Source organism: Elephantulus edwardii, unplaced genomic scaffold (genome assembly GCF_000299155.1).
Source record: "Elephantulus edwardii isolate Elephantulus edwardi_28Jun2011 unplaced genomic scaffold, EleEdw1.0 scaffold00266, whole genome shotgun sequence".
Classification (NCBI taxonomy): Eukaryota; Metazoa; Chordata; class Mammalia; order Macroscelidea; family Macroscelididae; genus Elephantulus; species Elephantulus edwardii.
The window spans coordinates 516,281-522,936 of record NW_006400016.1 but is presented as its reverse complement, the minus strand read 5'-3'; positions in this window follow the sequence as shown (position 1 = coordinate 522,936).

Here is a 6,656-nt window from a genome sequence, read left to right as displayed (position 1 = left end):
AGGCCTACGCCCTAGGTGACTCCAGGTGCCTCCCTGGATATGAACCACTCCTCATGGCCAGAGGACTGGGTGAGCATTTGGAGTCAGGGATGGGGCCCACAGGAATTCAACAGCAGTCACCCTGGGCCCAAGATAGATTACCTCAGCCCTAGCAGCTACAGTCTGGGAAGTCAAGGCCAGCCATGGTGTATATCGGCCGGTATGGTCAGCCCTTAAAGATGCCTCCGCAGCCAGGTTTGGGTCAGGTAGGTAGGTGTGAGCCCACTGAAACCCGGCACTGTGTCTCAACATGCCTTACAAAGCCTCCTGCGGACTCTCAGGTCTCCCAGCTCTCCCCTGCAGCAACAACAGGTGCTTAGTGTCCTCCAGGCTGACCACCAGCTGTTGGCTGCTTTCATCAAGCAGCCGACTGCCAAATATGCCAGCTCAAATCCACAGCCTCTCCCAGGGTGCATCAGCAGGGAACGGGCCGGTCATAGGCTCTGGAATGGCCAACCATAACCCGTTCCTTCAGCACATACGAGTTAGCTCACCTCCACAGCAGTACCAGCAGCAGATGCAACAAGAGAATATGGCCAGCTTCCCCCAGCACTGGGCGCTGATGCTGGACCCAGCCTGCGGGCTTAACAGCAGTTACTCCTCCAGCAGCAGATGGGGTCCCCTGTACAGCCCAATCCCATGAGCCCGCAGCAGCACATGCTCCCAAACCAGACCCAATCCCCACACCCTAGAGGCCAGCAGATCCATCTTCTCTATTTTCTCTACTGAGAATAATTATTTTGTATCTTTTTAACTTAAATAATTTTCCTTGGAACACATTAAAACCTGCAGTAGGCATTTGTTCCTTAAACCAAATCTACAAGATGCATCTGAGGGATGAAAAGATAGAATGAACCTATATATGTTATGGCTGGTAGTCACCAGCCCTTCCCCTGTGGGTGTGGTTCAAGTGTGTGCTGGGAGGAGGCTACGCCTGCAACGGCCACGTATATTAATAGTTACTATTTACTGGTGCTTATGATTGACATTTCCCCCTATGTGCTTCACTTTATGGAAGAGTAAAAATATTAAAGATTTCTAATACCAGAGGAAAACTGTTCACATTACTTTAAAAATGATATAACAACATATGTATAAATATAAAAATACCAGTTTTCCCTTCGTTGGGTGCAAAGATCTTGATTCTATTAAAAATGTAAGAAAAGAAAAAAAAACCCTCCAACTCTCATTTTGTGCACCAGAAAATTTTCCATTTTGTAAGTCTGAGCATAAAACTTCAAGTATTAAAATAATTTTTACATGTAAAGAGAAAATATTTTTTCAAAATAAACAGTGGCAGCTGCCAAATTGATTGTATATATGCATACATACATGTAGTGGTTTCTGTTTCTTGAAAGAATTTTTCCTTTATTTTTACATCTAACAAAGGGACCACTTAAAAAGAGGGTAAGAAACGATTCCAGTGGGATAATTTTAACATGCAAAATGTCCCTTGGGTTTCTTCACTTGCTTTCTTCCTCCTCACCTTGGCCCCCCACTTTCTGTAAAACTTAAAAATAGCAGAAACCCTCAACTGTTATAAATCATGCATTATAAAGTTGATTACTTACAAATATGAACTTTGGATCACTGTATAGACTGCTAAATTTGATTTCTTATTACCTATTGTTAAACTCTGAAACACACACAAAAAAAACAAAAACTAAAAGCACAACTGAAACTCAACTTGCATCACCTAGAAACTAGAAGAACTAGATGGTGCCCAGCTACCACTGCTGAATGCTCTAGGAGATCATGGTAGAAGATCCTAGGCAGTGGGTAGAAAATGTATAACAAAACTCAAAAACAAAAATAGCTGAGCTTATTGATGTGATGGCTTGGAAGCAGAACAGCTTGCCTCTGGAAACTACGAATTTAGAGAAAGGATGAAAATTATACAAGTGTTTATGTCTTTTGTTCATAGGGTCATTATGAGTCGTCTACAACTCAACGGCACTTAACAACAACTGATGTGATAGACTGAGACTATGGCTCTTAGTGACCCTGTAAGCCTGGAACAAAACACATCTCTGTTGCTCACTTTCATCCAACAGATAGACCCTGTAAGGTGAAGAAGAACACCAGGGAGGTGCTCACTCTTAGACCAACCAACCAACCAAGATCAAAAGGGCAGCACATGTTCAGGATAGAACTCACAAGGCAGGAAGGAGTAGTAAAGGAGGATTAATGAAAATGAGTCACATGTAGAAGTGAGCAGCTGACCTGTGGGAATCATCATAAAATGTGTGTGAGTGGATGAATGGAAAACCAATTAGCTCTGTATGTTTTCACTCCAATCACAATTTTTTAAAAATGTGGATATGAAAAGAAACTGTTCAGGTTTGTCATGCATCAACTTGTCTAGTTTTTTTGCAAGATAGTCACAGGAAGGCATGAAATAACATCTCAAGGCATTAATTTACGACCAGAAAATTAAAAATTAACAATGACAATATTAATTTAGTGGTTAAGAGTCCTAATCTTTAGGGTTTATTTTACCTATTATGAGTGTTCTTAGTGACAGGATGGACCACAGTTCAAACCTGGTGGAAATGCCTCATAGCAATGGTTTGAGGACAGGGATTTTTAGCAGACAGAATCTCAGTCCAGAGTTTTGGTTCTTCCTTCTGAGGGTCAGATTTTAGAAGGCAGTTTGTTTTGTCTTCTCTCAGAGAATGAGCAGAATCTTTTTAGATGAACTCTCTATTGTGGCCTCACATAATAAGAATTGTGTTATCAAAGACTATAATCTCCCCAGGCTGGGAGATTAGCCAAATGGGAGATTAGTCTTATATCTCAAGTCTAATTTACAAGGAGTAATTATGTTTTCTTTTATCACAACATGACTGGTCAAAGACAACTTAGAAATTGTTTACATTCATGCTCTTTTAAGTCTGTGATCAGAGGTTTTCTAAATAACAATTTAAGTGTAAGAGAAGCTCACAAAGATATAGCTCTGTTTCTTAAATTCATATTAGAATGTTCCCATATTCAAATTTTGAAACCATGAAAGTGACTTGAAACTTACATGATTCAAGACCATCATAGAAACATCCAGAATAGTTTACTACTAAGTTAAAGTTTGACAGTTCAAACCTACCTCGAGGTACCAACAGAGAGGTCTGGTGACCTGCGTCCCCAGAAGTTACAGCCAAGAAAATGCTACAGAGCAGTGCCATTCTGTAACAGGACTAACAGAGGAGCTGGAATTGACTTGATAGTAACAGGTTGGTTGGTTTGTACAATCAATTCTTTTTATATTGATTACATATTGAAGTGATAGTATTTTGGACACATTGAAGGAAACAGAATAAGTCGTTAAAGGAATTGTGCTGCCAACCCAAAGGCACATGGATCAAATCCACCAACTGCACCATGGGAGAAAGGTGCATACCTGCTGGATGGTCAGCTATGGGTTCCAACTTGATGGTACTTAACAACTACTAATAAACATCACTATAGAAAATTTTAACCCACATGTGCACCTTGCATATTTCTATTGGACAGAGCTGCTCTAGAAAGTCATGTGGCTTGATGTGTTATAATGACAGAATTCCTTCCCTGATACAAAAACCTTCCTCAAAACAAAAACCTTAGAAGTCATTGCTGCAGAGTCAGAACTGACTCAAAGCTGGCCCTCCAGTGGGTTCCCATGGCTGTGATTGTACGGGAGGGTATTTTTCTCTTCTACTACTGTGATCTACCATTTTCCTCTTCAACCACTGTAATCAAATTGTACAAACCCTCCTTTTTCCTCCTTATCACCTCTGATCCACACATTTCACTTGGCTGTTCTATTTATTGTCCACAGCCCTCACTAAAATGTCAGTTCCACAAGGACAAGGACTTTTGTCTCTGGTTCATGGCCATATTCCTGGTCCCTTGACCTCAAAACCCATTTCCATCAAGTCAGGGCCAACTCATAGTTGACCCTGTAACCAGTTTTCTGAGATTATGAGTTACACTAGAAGAGGGCACCGGCCTTTCTCCCTCAAAGCTGCACTGTCCGACTTTTAAGTCAGTGCAACGCTCTACAGACCATGCCACAAGAGTTCCTTAACTAGCTCCCTGGTTCCTTAAGTAGGACCTGGCCTATAGCAAGCTCGCAGTCTTTATCTGTTCAACAAATGAATGAACGAACCAATAATACAGATCTGCTCTATTACCTAGGCTGTTGGGTCAATGCAGCCAAAGTTCTGTCCATCTATCTATTCCTAGGTGAACCCAGGGAGACCACAACTCCTTGACGGGACAGAGACTTGTTCTTTGAAAATGGCAGAGCCAGGTTCACATGCAGACTTGGCCCTGAACCTGGGATTTTTCCAAAAACCTGCTGCTTCCTCCTATCCTTATTATCTGTTAGTATACTAACAAAAAGGTTAGCCGTTCAAATTCACTCTTAGAATCTGTTTCTCCACTCTGGTAAGAGCCTTCTAGTTTTATTGGTGACTTATTCCTCTCCCTTATCAGTCTGTCAGTCCATATGGTTTAGGCAGAGCTGGCTGCAGCCTTTGGCAAAGATAAACATATGTGACCCATGCCAAAGGAACCAGCATGTATCTTTGGTTGAAAATGTAACTGGGAGGTGACTTACTGGCTGCTAAACTGATCTTGGGTATTCCTCATGGTTTTGAGGGACACCCTGTCCAGCATTAGGGTACAAATGAAGCCAAAAGAAAAGAGAAATGGAGATGCCATTTTAGCTTCCTGGATCTAGCCGTGGCTGAAGTCCTGATCTTTAGAGTAAGCCACAAAAATAAATGTCCATTTTCATTTGAACCAGTGGTGAGGGAGGGTAGTCTCAAAAACTGTTGTCAAGACATAGGAAAGGGGAATTAGAGCTTTGCGCCAATAAGGAGTAGAGTAGTGGTTACAGTCCTCAGCTACTAACCAAAAGGTTAGCAGTTTGAATTCACGATCTCTTCCACAGGAGAAATATGTGGTGGTTTGCTTCTGTAGGTTTATAACCTTGGAAACCTTATGGGATAGTTCTACTCTGTCCTTTAGGTTCCCTATGAGCTAGAGCCAACTTGAAGGCTATTGTTGTTGAGTGCCATCAAGCCAAGTGTGACTCTGTGAACAACAGATCTGAACCCTGTCATGTCCTCGGCAATCCTCACCACATCTGACATACTTGAACCCACTGCTGAATCACTGTGTGAATTCATGTGGTTGAGGGTCTTCCTCTCTTTTGTCAACCCTCCACCTTTCCAAGCATGCTGCACCTCCAAGGAATAGAATCCTAACATGCCCAAAGAACGTGAGACAAAGCTTTGCCATCTTTGCCTTCAGGGAGCACTCTAACTGCACCTTCTCCAAGACAGATCTGTTTGTTCTTTTGGCAGTCCATGGGATATTCAGTACTCTTCTCCAACAGCACAGCTCCAAGGCACCAATTATTCTTCTGTCATCCTTATTCATTGTCCAGCTCTCAGAAGTAGCAAATGATTGAAAAGACCATGGATGAATCAGGTGCAGCTTGGTCCTCAAACTGACATACATCATTACTCCTCAATAGTTTGGAGAGGTTCTTGACTGCAGACTTTCTCAGACAATACATCTCCTGATCTCCAGGCTGCTGATAGCAAGTGTACTGATTATAGAGCCAAGAAAGATGAAGTCAAAGTGTCAAAACAAGAGCACTGGGTTTGATTTTGAGGTTTGGGGCTAGTAGTCTTCTAGGATTTTGAAGCTCCGCTTCACTTACTTTGGGTACATGTCTGGAAGAGATCGGTCTTTGGAGAAAGACATCATGCTCAGAAGGGTCGATGGACAGCACAGGAGAGGAAGACCCAGGTGAGAGGGATTGATACAGTAACTGGGGCGATGAGGGTTGGTTTGTCGGAATTAGTGAGACTGGCTCAGAACAGGGAAGGGCTCAGCTGCTGTACAAAGGGTCACTATACATTGCAGGCAATTCCGTGGCACAACAGTGACATACTGTGGTCAGATCTGGAAGCAGGAGTACCACTTCCTAAACAACATGCCTCTGGAAAAATCTTGGAGAAGGTGCAGTTAGAGTGCTCCCTGGAGGCAAAGATGGCAAAGCTTCGTCTCACGTTCTTTGGGCATGTTAGGATTCTATTCCTTGGAGGTGCAGCATGCTTGAAAAGGTGGAGGGTTGACAAAAGAGAGGAAGACCCTCAACCACATGAATTCACACAGTGATTCAGCAGTGGGTTCAAGTATGTCAGATGTGGTGAGGATTGCCGAGGACATGACAGGGTTCAGATCTGTTGTTCACAGAGTCACACTTGGCTTGATGGCACTCAACAACAACAACTTTAGTAAATGTTGATAGTTGTAGAGGGGCTTCAGGGCTTTTGTTTGTAGGGTCGCTATGAGTTGTGCTCGACTCAAAGGCAATCAACAAAAAAGACAATAATGGTCCAGCCCAGGAACTCACCACAAAGAATATTTGAGTGAAGCCCCTGTCTGTATGCAGGTTGGAAGCTGTAGCAGGACTTTGGCACTTTGCCCTCATCTTATGACCTCTACACCTGGACATGCTGCTAACTTCCTGTGGCAAGCACAGTGCCTCTTGGGCTGAGGGTCTTACAAGATAAAACTCTAAGGTGTTAATATCTCCAAGATCATGCTTGGTCAATGAGGGATGG